Genomic DNA, 12,336 nt, shown 5'->3' with positions numbered 1-12,336 from the left:
TGATAAAATCAGGGGCCACTTGAAGACCTGGCATTTCTTTCAGGTCTTGTTTACATGGCTGACAGTGATGGTGCAGGATGTGAATAGGGATGACCCTAAAGGATAAAAGCCACATTGGGCTACATCATTGAGTATATAAATTAAACTCACTTCTCCAGTATTGGATCTTTCATAGATCCACATGCTTGAATCAATCCCCGTTGTCGAAGTGGGAGTCCCACGGTACCATAATAAAGCAATGTGTACCACTACAATAGACAGAATGGCAATGCACCAAAGGTTTTGTAGCCGATCTATGACATTTAAAAAAAAAAAAAGCAATGACCAAACTGCAAACTTTAATGGAACAGGCGACATCACCCTCTAGAGCACTTTGAAGAGAGGCTGAATTCTTCAGATTTTGTACTGCACATCATGTGATGGGAGTCTCCTTGAGCTCTGCTCAAATTACTTTTTCTGTCTGTTTTTAAAGGAATTAACTTCCAAACATCACCTCTTCTTCTACTACTTGTGTATTCTGACTGGACATCATGTCCCAACTCACCAAAGTAAGACTTTTCACATTCTCTGACACTTGTGGGAAGACGAGACTTCATTACACTGTTTAATCTATTCATGGAGCCGCTCACTGAGATTCTAGACTCATCAAATATCCATTTTCACATGTACGCAGACGACACGCAACTATACCTAAAGATAAATTCTCCAGATGACATCAAAGCTCTCATTCTAACTTTACAAAATACTCAGTCATGGTTGACTGAAAACCACCTCAAACTAAACGCCCTCAAAATTGAATTCTTACTTATCACCCCACCCATTCAACCATCCAACATACATTGAACTTATAGCGTTCAACTGCCAAACTCTTATAATAGATTGAGCAAAATCTCTGGGAGTAACTCTGGACAGTAACCTAAGCATGCAAAAACACATCAGTGCTGCAGTAAAAGGAGCAAACTTTCAGATGAGCACTCTGAGAAAATTAAAACCATTCCTCCCAGTAAACGACTTCAAGCTGGCAGTCCAAACACTAGTAATTCCCAGACTAGAATATGGTAGTGCATCTCTCTGTGGACTCGCTAGATCTACAACTGCCCCCCTAAGAGCATCACTCAGCTCAGCAGCCAGGTTCATCACAGGCTCCAAAAGAAATTGCCACATCTCCTCGGACTTCAAAGCGCTCTATCGGCTACCCTTCGAAGCAAGAATTTAATAAAAAAGTGCCTGCATGACGCATAAAGCCATCCATCACAACACACCGAGTTATCTGGCCCAGAAACTGGAGCTTTCATGTGGAAACAGATCATCCAGGAGTGACAGCAACCTTCTTCTAAAGCCTCAAAGATTTGCCAAGAAGAAAACATATAACTGCGCTTTCCCAGGTATTGCTCCAAGGATTTGGAATGCACTACCCCCAGAAACCAGACTTAACCCCTCAACTGCCTACTTCAAAAAAGAAGTCAAATCTCTTCTCATGTCGAAATTTACTTAAATATTGATACAGACTCTTAGAACAACCAGCTGGAACATAAGACTTTATTTCTAAAATACTATGTTTCTTTTGTACATGGTCTCCTTTGTTTTACTATCTCTCTTGTAAAGTGCTCTGATACCCGTAAGGGTCATGTTCGCGCTATATAAAACCTTCAAAATAAAAATAAAAATTTGGATGACCCTCATAAGGAATGTATATATTACCTCTATCCAGAGCATAAGATGAGAGACTACAAGATCTGTTGCACATTTTCTCAGAAGACTCTCAAAGACAGGGTAGGTAGATTTTTGTTGGTGCTGCAAAAGCTGAAAACAAAAGAGTGGCCTTTATTTGAGGAGGGTAGTGATCAGTCTTTACAGACTTCATCTTCCCTCAAAAGAAGAAATATAAAGAACAATATCACATCAGAGCTGTAGGAAGGTGGATATCTGACTATGGTTACCCCCAACTTTTTGCCTAGTGTTTTGCTGGTTTTTGACTTAGTTGGCCTGGGATCCTGCTATTCAGGACCCCAGGCTTCCTGCTCTCTCTGTTAAAATAGACTCCATGTACCTTAGGTACATATCTAATTGGATACTGGGTCACCTTATCAGTCCCTGTACAGTGTACCTTAGGTACCCAGGGCATAGGTGCACCCAGGGCCTACCAGGGGCTGCAGCATGTATTATGCCACCCCTGGCTGGCCATCCAAAATTGACACAACTGGCTGCTAAGACAGCTGGGGCAAGGTGGTGTAATCACCCTTTGCTATAGATATAGTATGCCTATATCTAACCCTAAAATGGACACATGTATTCCTATCAGTCACTCCTATGGCAGGCCTTATCAACCCTGAAGGCAGAGTGCTTGGAATTATGTGAGATGGTGCTCTAGCATGAGCTGAGCCTGTCTGCAGCTTGCGGAACCAAGTCCTACTAGATGTTCCATGATAACGCTATACCATATACTCTTAAGTGCATTATAATCCTCGCGGTTGAATGCTAACTTTGGTATAACATTATCAAAACATGTCGAGTAAGGTGTCATACGAATTGGAATACTACCCCCTCGCCAATTCTGGCCACAGGGGTAGCATTCCACCCTTCTAGAGGGACACGACATGTATGTAACTGTGAACTTCGGTTAAAGTTAAACGAAGCCTTAGCATCACAAAATGGATGCTGCCACCACAGACACAAGTCTGACCTCCTGCTGCTGGGAGTCGTTCCAGCGAGGGAGGCCTGGACAAAGGGTTTCCTGCCTTGGGAGGTGCTAGCACCACCCCTGACAGGATTTTGTGTATTGGGTAGGACAGGCCTGAAAGGAATGAGACATGCCTGGGGCACACAAGGTGTCCCTGTGCATACACCAGTTCAAACCAGTTGCTGGGGCACCACAGCCCCAGCTCTGGCGCGAAACTGGACAAAGGATAGGGGGTGTAACCACCCCCCTTCCTGGTCCCACCCATGGGAGGGACCTAGTCAGCAGTACAGCCCCCTTTAGCAGGATAAAGGTAGGAGCTGGTCCCATTCCAAGTTAAATTATCCTGAACAACTTTACAAGAAGAAACTCTGGACTTCGAGGTTCTGCTCCACAGAAGACTGAAGAATCTCCCTTGTGGACAAGGAGTGTCCACCCTGCAACTGCAGGCACCATCAAGCGTCCTAGCGGTTCACTTTGTCGTCCTTCCTGCCGGAACTAGACTTCGGAGCCCGACGAGATCCGGACTTCCAGACCTCTTCGACCTCAACCTACATCTGCAGCACAGCTGAGATCCGTGGGTGCGACGAGACACGTGGGACCGGCCATCTTGAAGAAACTGCACTTCGCTTCCAGCACGACTTCAGAGGCATCCTCGAGAAAGTGCTTTGGGGATTGAGAAGCCGCAGCTCCTGCACCCAAGACCAGCCCCCCAGCATCCACGAGATCTGCGTGGGGCCCTTTTGCTTGATTGCTGCTCGACGCGTTGTCTGGTCACTTGCCGGCTGGCTAGTGGCCTCCTAGACGACGAACCTTGAAATCTTCCCAGCTGGTCTGGTTGCTCCAGACTGGCCCTTGCTCCCTTCCAAAAGAGGAGCACCCTGGACCCTCCTGGTCCACTCCAGATGCTGTTTCCACTCACCGCGTGGGTTGCCTTTGCCAAGGCCTGTTGACTCCAAATCCGGATCCGACACCGCCGACAGCGAGAGCCTGCGTGGGACAGCTCGTGCCTCCATCCTGGTCGTCGAAGACACCTCCTGGTCCACGTGGCTACAGAGACAAGCGTCCACTCTTCACCTGATGGCGACAACAGCACCTGGTTCCCTCCTGGTTCCACACCGGTCACTGGCTAGTGACTTTGAACACTGTCCCCTCAGCTTTCAGGTCCTCTTCTTCCCCGATCCACCCGTGGATCGCACCGGCATTCTTCCTCCTGGTCGCCTGCAGCATCTTTTCTTCCAGGCTCCATAGACTTCAACGCAGAAACCCGACACGACTTCGCACCTATGCACCTGCAGCCCGTGGGTGAGGTAACAAGAGCATTTCGGTGCTCAAGGGTAGCTTGACTCTCCTAGTTTCCAGATTCACAGTCGTTTTAGTCTTAACCAGTCAGGATTGTCCGTACTCCCCTTTTTCTTTAACTGTACTGTCCATTGACTTTTTTCCGCATCTCGCGTGTGAGTTCACACTCTGCACACGTGCCCCGTGGGCCTCCTATTACTTACCTGAGGTTAGGATAGTGTAGTCCCAGCGAGCCTACAGCCTCTGGACAGCTCCATTCCTTCTATCGATTTCCTTATACCATTTACTTAGTATATGGTTTGTCGTGCCCCTAGGGCACCATTGTAATTTTGTTCAACTTATCGTATTTTTCCTAAGAGATTGTCATGTGCTTAGCCCTCTGATCTCATAAAGAGATCAGAGGTGTTTGTTATTAATAAATATACTGTTTATTTTCATAACAACCTGTGTGGTGTCCTTTCATCTGGTATTCAAGGGGTTATATGTGGTAAAACAGCTGGCTTCACATGCCAAAAAAGTTTAGCCTAAGACTGCTTTGTCCATGCTACCATTAGGATAGCTGGTCTATAAGGTTGACTTACAACCAATCACCATAAGGGTTGTTTGGACTGATGCAAGGTGATCACTAGAACTAGTGAACATCATATATCAGGCCAACTTCTCACAAGAGCCACCTTCAAAGGCTATTAAGAAATGTAGACATACTACTACTGGACATGAAAAGAGGCATGAGGACCTTCCTTCCTCTTTCAAAAAAGGAAGAATTGCCTCGGAAAAAATGTACTCAGATCCTACCACTCCTTCCCTGAAAGTAGCACTTCTCAAACGTGCTTCGCAGTCTTTGCCTTTGAGGACACAATTCATGATGAAAGCGTCGAGCTCTGCAGTTGTATTCTTGTTGACGACCGCGCCGTCGACGATGACATCAACCTAGACGTTTACCACAGATTCATCTCCTATGATCATCTTCTCTTTACTGCTGTAATTGATGATGATTATAAATCCCGGGAATATTAAAACGCATCTCGACGATTCCTCTGAAGGTGTCCCTCCTCAATTTAACATTGACGACGAAGGTCCCACCGATGACTCAATCCTCACTAGGACAATCCCAGTTGTTGTCAATGCTGCATTGACAGTACAGTTGATGATGGGCTCGTCGACGATACCATCAGTGATACTGTCTACGACGTCCTTATCGTCGATGAAGAAACCATCGACAATGGGGACTGTCAACGCCAACAGCGAAGACTCCTGCAAAGATGATCTATTCTCTATTGTCTTTGATTCCTGTAAGTGATAAATCTTCTGCAGGCACAATTCTGCCAGCCCATACCTCTCCAAGTAAGGTATTGCCCTATCCACTTGCACACCTCGTAGATGAGGATGATGATAAAGGAGGCTCGTATTCCGTCCCAACTACATGTAAATGTAAATGTAAATGTATTTCGATTTATATAGCGCACGATTCACCCAGGGGTCTCAAGGCGCTTGCTTAGGGAACCCGTCCTGGTATTCCCCTGTGAGAGATACCCCGGCAAGGGTATTCACAAGGTGAAAGCCAGGCATCCGCGAGGGGCCGTAGTGGAGATTAAGCAAGCTATTGCCCAGAGTCGCAGAGTGTGACCCCGTGAGTCGAGTAGGCACCGGAGCGAGAATTGTCGAGTCCGTGGAATTTTTGAGCCCGAGACCCGCCGAGGCGGGGAATCGAACCCTGGTCCACGGCTGATCTCGGCTTCCGGGTCTGCCGCCTCTAACCACTGAGCCACACTTCTCCACGTCATATGCCAGGACATGTCATATGCCAGGACTTTGAGGATGATGGCGAGCAATATCAAGAGGACTCTTACTCTGCGAGAGAGCACTTAGACCTATACCAACATGAATATTCAATACAAGACCAAAAGGAACCTTCTTTTCCAATGCCTACGTTTCTGGTAACCAATTTGCAAAGTATGCTCCAAGACTATTATCACAGATTCCCAACATCCATACCTGCGACTCCTATGCCACAAGCACCAAGGCCGGTGCAGTTGCTGCAAACTCCTACACCTTTACCGCAACCATCACGATTGCTTGAGTTACCTGCCGCCCCTCTGCCAGAGATGGCAGATCTCCCCAAGCTCACGATGCTCCGTATACTGATGAAGACAGGGAAGAGGGCGAAATATGAGACACTACCTTAGTTCCCAATGAGTGGGACGACTATCTCATCCCCGCTCCATTCCCACCAGTCGCGGCACCAGTAGATTGAGGACATTGGCAGCTTCCATAATTTGATGAAGAGTGCAGCCAAATGATTAGAACTTCCATTGCTTACCTAATAATCTGACTGTTTCCTCCAGGATTTTAAAGAACACCCCAAGAAATCGGTGAGGGCTATCCCGATTTATTGATTTTATGTGGCAAGAAGTGCTTAAAGCCATGAAGAACCCGGCTATGGTTTCAGCAGTCGCCCCAAGATTAGACAAACATAAAGCCCCCGATGACTTTTCAACTTGTCTGAATGGGTAGACGAAACAAGACTCTGTGGTATCCGTAACGGCGCAAAGTCACTCTAAGATCCCGTCCACACCAATTTTCTCTTCTTATTGGATTAATTTCGGGAAGAGATTCTCCTCAATGGTAACCACGACGGTTAGAGCGGCAAACTCCCTAGCTATCTTAGGCCGTTATGATCACCAAATGTGGACCGATATGTCCACTTACTTTGATGTACTACCAGAGGACGCCAAGCTGGAAGCTCAAAAAATTCTACATGAGGGTGAAAGAATATCGGCAGAGATAATCGACTGCACCATTGATGTCTCTTCATTTAGAATCAGGCAACTTGTGGGAGCGCTGTTCTCTGCAGACAAGGATTGTTAAAATCCACTTCCTTTCCGTCAGAGATCCAAAGTAAGAAACTCAACATGCCTTTTGACCACAAATTGTGTTTGGCATATACATGGGTAATGTGCTGTAGTCCATCAAGGCTGACACAAATACAAGAAAGTCCCTGGGGACTCTCTAGTATAGGAAGCAGCCTTTTCAAGGAGCCATAGACAGAGGAGGCTACTCTTAGAGGTGGTTCCCAACCCTACAGGCTCTTAGTCCGGCCAGACACAACCATCCCCAGTATGCACAACAGCAACAATACAGACAACCACCAATGGCTGCCTATATGAACACTCAGCCAGAGGAAAGTTATCTGGCTGTGCAGAGATTCTAACAGAAAACAGTGACTACAATTTAGTGCTGACCCCCCGCCCCCCACACACTCTTCACAAATCCGTATTGGAGGTCAAAACCATTAGTGGTCCAGAATAACATCCGACAAGTGGGTGCTCTATGTGGTCTCACGAAGACACACCCTTGAGTTTCTCAGGAAACCTCCAAACAGCCCACCGACAGGACAACCTACCCCTCACTTAAAACCACTACTGAGCCAGATCTCCATCATGCTGAAGAAGGGAGCAATATAAGTTAATCCAAAACTTCAGAAAGGACCGGGATTCTACTCATTGTTTCTTTCTGATCAAAAAACCCTCAGGAGATTGGGGTCCTATTACTTCAGGATATATTACACCTCCTTGACAAAGGAGATTATATGATAGCCATGGACCTCCAAGATGCATACTTCCATGTCCTGATACACACAAAACACTGAAAATTCCTGTGCTACAAGGTAGCCGGCACCCACTTCCCAAAAAAAGTCCTTTTATTCGGGCTTAAAACAGCACAGAGAATTTTTACTAAGATGCTGGCTCCAGTAGCAGCTCATCTCAGACCGAAAGGGATCCAAGTCTTTCCATACTTGGACAATTGGCTCATAAAAGCTACCCCACATCAACAAGCAGCAACAGCCACATCCACATGCCTCTCGTTGCTCACCGCAGTCCGTCTCACCGTCAACCATCAAAAATCTCACTTGAACCCCACAACAATGTTGTCCTTCTTGGTAGCATTCCAAGACACTATGCATAGCAAAGCATTTCCTTCCCAAGACAGGCAAGTAAAGATTCGACAACCAGCTTACAGACTATCCACCCAAAAATCATATCTGAAAGAAACAATTTAGTATTAGATTCTTTAAAATATCCCCAGGCGTCAGTCTGGATCCGAAAACTTTTGCGTAGAAGTACCCCTGCGGGTCTCTAGCCGTCGTCCGCGGCTCCGCGTCCATCGTCGGCATCGGGATGACGTCGTCGGAGTACTTAGACGACGCCCTCGCGTGCTGACGTCAGTTTTTCTTTTTCCGCGCCAGCAAGTTTGACTAAACTTTTTCGATCCTTTTGATCTGTTTTTCGACTCCATCTGTGCCGGTACGGATGCCCAGGTTCAAACCCTGTGCCGACTGCAACCGACTGATGTCGGTTACCGACCCCCATCGCCGGTGCCTGTATTGCTTAGGGGCCGACCACGATGACAAGTCATGCCTCGACTGCCGGGCCTTGGCGTTAAAAGCTAGGCCGGCAGTCGGCCCTGCGCCGCTCGAGGTCCCGGTCATGGGAGGTCGAGGAACCGGTCGCGGGGCCGGAGTCATCACAGCTCGGCGAGTCGCCACCACTCGTCAGGCTCCAAGTCCTCAGGTAAGAGGCACAAGAAGTCGAAGAAGCGACACCGCTCTTCTGACTCCCTACGACGCTCGCGCGGCGCTGCCGGGTGTTCGGGTGACAACGCCCCCACGGCTCCGCTGGAGCCGCAGGCGTCGTGGCCTGATCCATACCCGCCTGTCCCTGGGCAGAACGCGACGCCAGAGGAGATCGATGCCTTCCTCAGGGCCATCAGGTCGCTCACTCCCACGTCTGGTTCCGCGGCGCCCTTGAGGCCCCGCGGACCCTTCTTGGAGCCCAAGCGGGCCGGGTGCTCCGGCCTCGGCGCCATCAGGTGCTTCGGCCCCGGCGCCGTCGGCGACTTCGGTCCCGACGCCGCAGGGCCCCGCCGGATCCACTGGATCTGGGTCGCCCCTGGTCGACCCAACGACCCCTCTGCCCGCGTCGACTCCTAGGGTGTCGCCCCGGACGACGTCGTCCCCGATCCCCCTTCGATCCGGTTCCGGCGCCGGAACGGCGTCGATCGACGCCGCATTCGACGCCGAGAGAAGTGCCATACTTCTATGATCCGGCCCCATCATTTGAACCTGAGTACCAGGAGATGGAGGACAAAGTGGATTGGGAGGGGTCTGAGGACCCTCTGGCACGGGAGTGCCAGTCTTTTCACGACTGGGCAGGTGAACTAGGGGAGGCCAGTGGTTTTGGACACTTCGCCAGACACTGGATTTGTCTCCCTTCCTACCGTGGCTACGGAGGAGGGGGCTGCCTACAGTGTAGTGTTGACTAGGGGAACCAAGGCCTTGTCTCTTGAGCTCCACGTCGTGGCCATGAGGACTAACCTCCTCATTGAGGTCCTCAAACTGCAGGCAAGCTCTTCGGAGCCTCTACTGCCATTCAATGAGGCCTTAACTGACGTTCTGTTGGGCACTTGGTCCAGGTCTGCTACAGATCCATCCCCCTGTAGATAGGAACGTGGCCAGACGCCACCGCCTGGCCCCGGGCGACCCTTGTTTCCTGGTTATCCAGGCCTCCAATTCCCAGTCCGCAGTCCCGACAGCTCCCCCTGATCGGGAATCCAAAAGGTATGAACAGTACGGAAAGAAGATGTTCTCCTCACTTAGTTTGGGGTTGCGGTCGGTCATCACCGCTTGCCTTTTGGGCCGTTATACCCACTCTTTGTGGGACGGATGCGCTGCCACAATTCCCGGAGGAGGCCCGGGTTAAACTCGCCCAAGCCCTTGCAGAGTGTCGAGATGCGGTACGGTATTCCATTCGATGTGGGCTGGATACCACATGCTCGCTAAGCAGGGCGATTGCAACGATGGTGGCGGTTCGCCGCCACGCCTGGCTGAGATCTGCCAATTTTTCGGCTGATGCCCAGAACACCTTTATCGACATGCCGTTTGATGGCCGTCGCCTCTTTGGTGACAAGGCAGACTGTGCCCTTGAGCACTTTAGGGGCTACGGCCACGTCCTTGGGCCTGTCGGCCCCGTGCCAGCAAACTGCTGCCTTTCGCTCCTTTCGTGGCCAAGGAAGGGGCACCTCCACACGTCCTGCCAGCCACAGGCCGCAGACTAACATCCATCGCGGTGGCGGACGTGGTAGCAGCCGCGGCGGTGCTACGGGACAACGGCGAGGCCAGTCCACATCCACCCCCGCAGCATCCGCCTCAAAGCCCTCCTAGTCCGAGCTTTCAGGCCCATTTAACGCCAGTGAGGGGGCAGGGTTCGCCATCACCTCCTCCACTGGCGCAACATCACATCGAACAGGTGGGTGCTGCAAATCGTCCGAAGGGGCTACTCCCTCCCCTTCGAGTTGACCCCTCCAGCCATGCCACCGCAATACCACCGCTTGTCGGTGCATCACTTCCAACTTCTGCAAGAGGAAGTTACGGCCCTCTTGGCCAAGGGGACCATCAAGCGCGTTCCTGGGCCAGAAGTAGGGTGTGGTTGTTACTCCCACTACTTTCTGGTTCCCAAGAAGGGCAAAGGGGGCCTGCGCCCTCTCTTGGACCTGCGGAACATTAATGGCTTCCTCCGGAAGCAGAAGTTCAAGATGCTGACTCTGGCTCAGGTCTTAGCTGCCCTAGACCCGGGAGACTGGATGGTAGCGTTGGACTTGCAGGACGCTTATTTTCACATCCCTGTCCTGCCGGCCCACCGGCGCTACCTGCAGTTCTCAGTAGGCCACGTGCACTTTCAGTTTACCGTGCTCCCCTTTGGCCTTACCAGCGCCCCTCGGGTGTTCACGAAAGTGATGGCGGTGGTCGCAGCTCATCTGCGCAGATTAGGGGTGTCAGTCTTCCCCTATCTCGACGACTAGTTGTTGAAGGCGGGCTCGCCCCAGACAGTCATCAGCCACCTCCAGGCTACGGCCGACCTCCTGCACCTGCTGGGGTTCTCCATCAATGTGCCGAAGTCACACCTGTGCCCCTCTCAGAAGCTCCTCTTCATCGGAGCGGTTCTAGATTCGGCGCAGTTTCAGGTTTATCCTCCCGAACAGCGGGTTCGGGATATTCAAGCTCTGATTCTGATCTTTCAGCCTTTATCCCGAGTCTTGGTCAGGTTGACGCTGCGGCTTCTGGGGCTGATGGCCTCCTGCATCCTTCTGGTGCATCACGCCAGGTGGCGGATGCGGGCTCTGCAGTGGGACCTGAAGTTTCAGTGGGTCCAGCATCAGGGCAACTTGTCCAACTATGTCTTGATCTCGGAGGGCACTGCAAGACAGTTGCAGTGGTGGCTCACGGACCGCAATTGGGTCAGCGGCAGATCCCTCTCCCTTCCCCAACCGGAGCACGTTGTTGTGAAGGACGCGTCCCGCCTGGGCTGGGGGGGCCACATGGGAGAGGTGGAGATCAGAGGCCTCTTGTCTGCGGCGGAGTCCCGGCTCCACATCAACCTTCTGGAGCTGCAGGCAATCCGACTTGCACTGAAAGCATTCCTCGCCTCTGTCCAGGAGAGTATAGTGCTGGTGTTCACGGACAACACCACCGTCATATGATACTCCAACAAACAGGGCTGGGTGGGGCCGTGGACCCTATGCCAGGAGGCTCTGTGTCTCTGGCAATGGCTGGAACATCAGGGCGTGACCCTGGTGGTTCAACACCTGGCAGGTTCCCTGAACGCCAGGGCGGACGAACTCAGCCGTCGGTGCATGATGGATCACGAATGGCGTATGAACTCGGACGTGGCGCAAGGTCTCTTTCAGCAGTACGGAGAGCCTTGGTTAGATCTATTCGCCACAGAAGAGAACGCGCAATGTCATCAGTTCTGCGCGTTGGAATTTCCAAGGCGGCTCGGTGACACTTTTCATCGCGAGTGGAGCTGCGGTCTGTTGTACGCCTTTCCGTCTATACCACTTCTGCCCAGAGTTCTGAAGAAGATCAGGCGCGACCGGGCCCAATTCATCCTGTGGGTCCGAACGGGCACGAAGATACTGGTATCCCGAGCTACTCAGCATGTCAGTCGATCGCCTGATTCGTCGCCTCTTCAGGAGGACCTTCTGTCGCAGCAGCAGGGGACGGTCCTCCACCCGAACCTGTCCAGCCTCCACCTCCATGCGTGGAGATTGAGCGGCGACAGTTGAGGCCATTTGACTTGCCTCCTGATGTCTGCGATGTGATTCTGGCAGCCAGGCGTCCCTCCACAAAATCGGTATACGCCTGCAGGTGGAACAAATTTGTGGCATGGCGCACAGCATAGGCTGTGGATCTACTCTCTGCCCCCCTTTCTGAGGTTTTCCTCTTTCTTCTTTCTCTTGCCCAGCAGGGCTCTGCTCTGGGCACTCTTAAGGGCTACCTCTCTGCCATTTCTGCCTTCTGA

The 12,336-nt window shown here is 51.0% G+C and overlaps 1 protein-coding gene across 6 annotated transcripts in view; it reads left to right on the top strand.

Moving 5' to 3' along the window:
- Positions 1 to 12,336, top strand: part of HERC1 (HECT and RLD domain containing E3 ubiquitin protein ligase family member 1) — a 2,088,313-nt gene that overhangs the window by 1,130,453 nt on the left and 945,524 nt on the right. The gene's annotated exons all lie outside the window — the stretch shown is intronic.

Source organism: Lissotriton helveticus, chromosome 3_2 (genome assembly GCF_964261635.1).
Source record: "Lissotriton helveticus chromosome 3_2, aLisHel1.1, whole genome shotgun sequence".
NCBI classification, from domain to species: Eukaryota; Metazoa; Chordata; class Amphibia; order Caudata; family Salamandridae; genus Lissotriton; species Lissotriton helveticus.
This window is presented reverse-complemented; position numbering and strand designations above follow the sequence as displayed.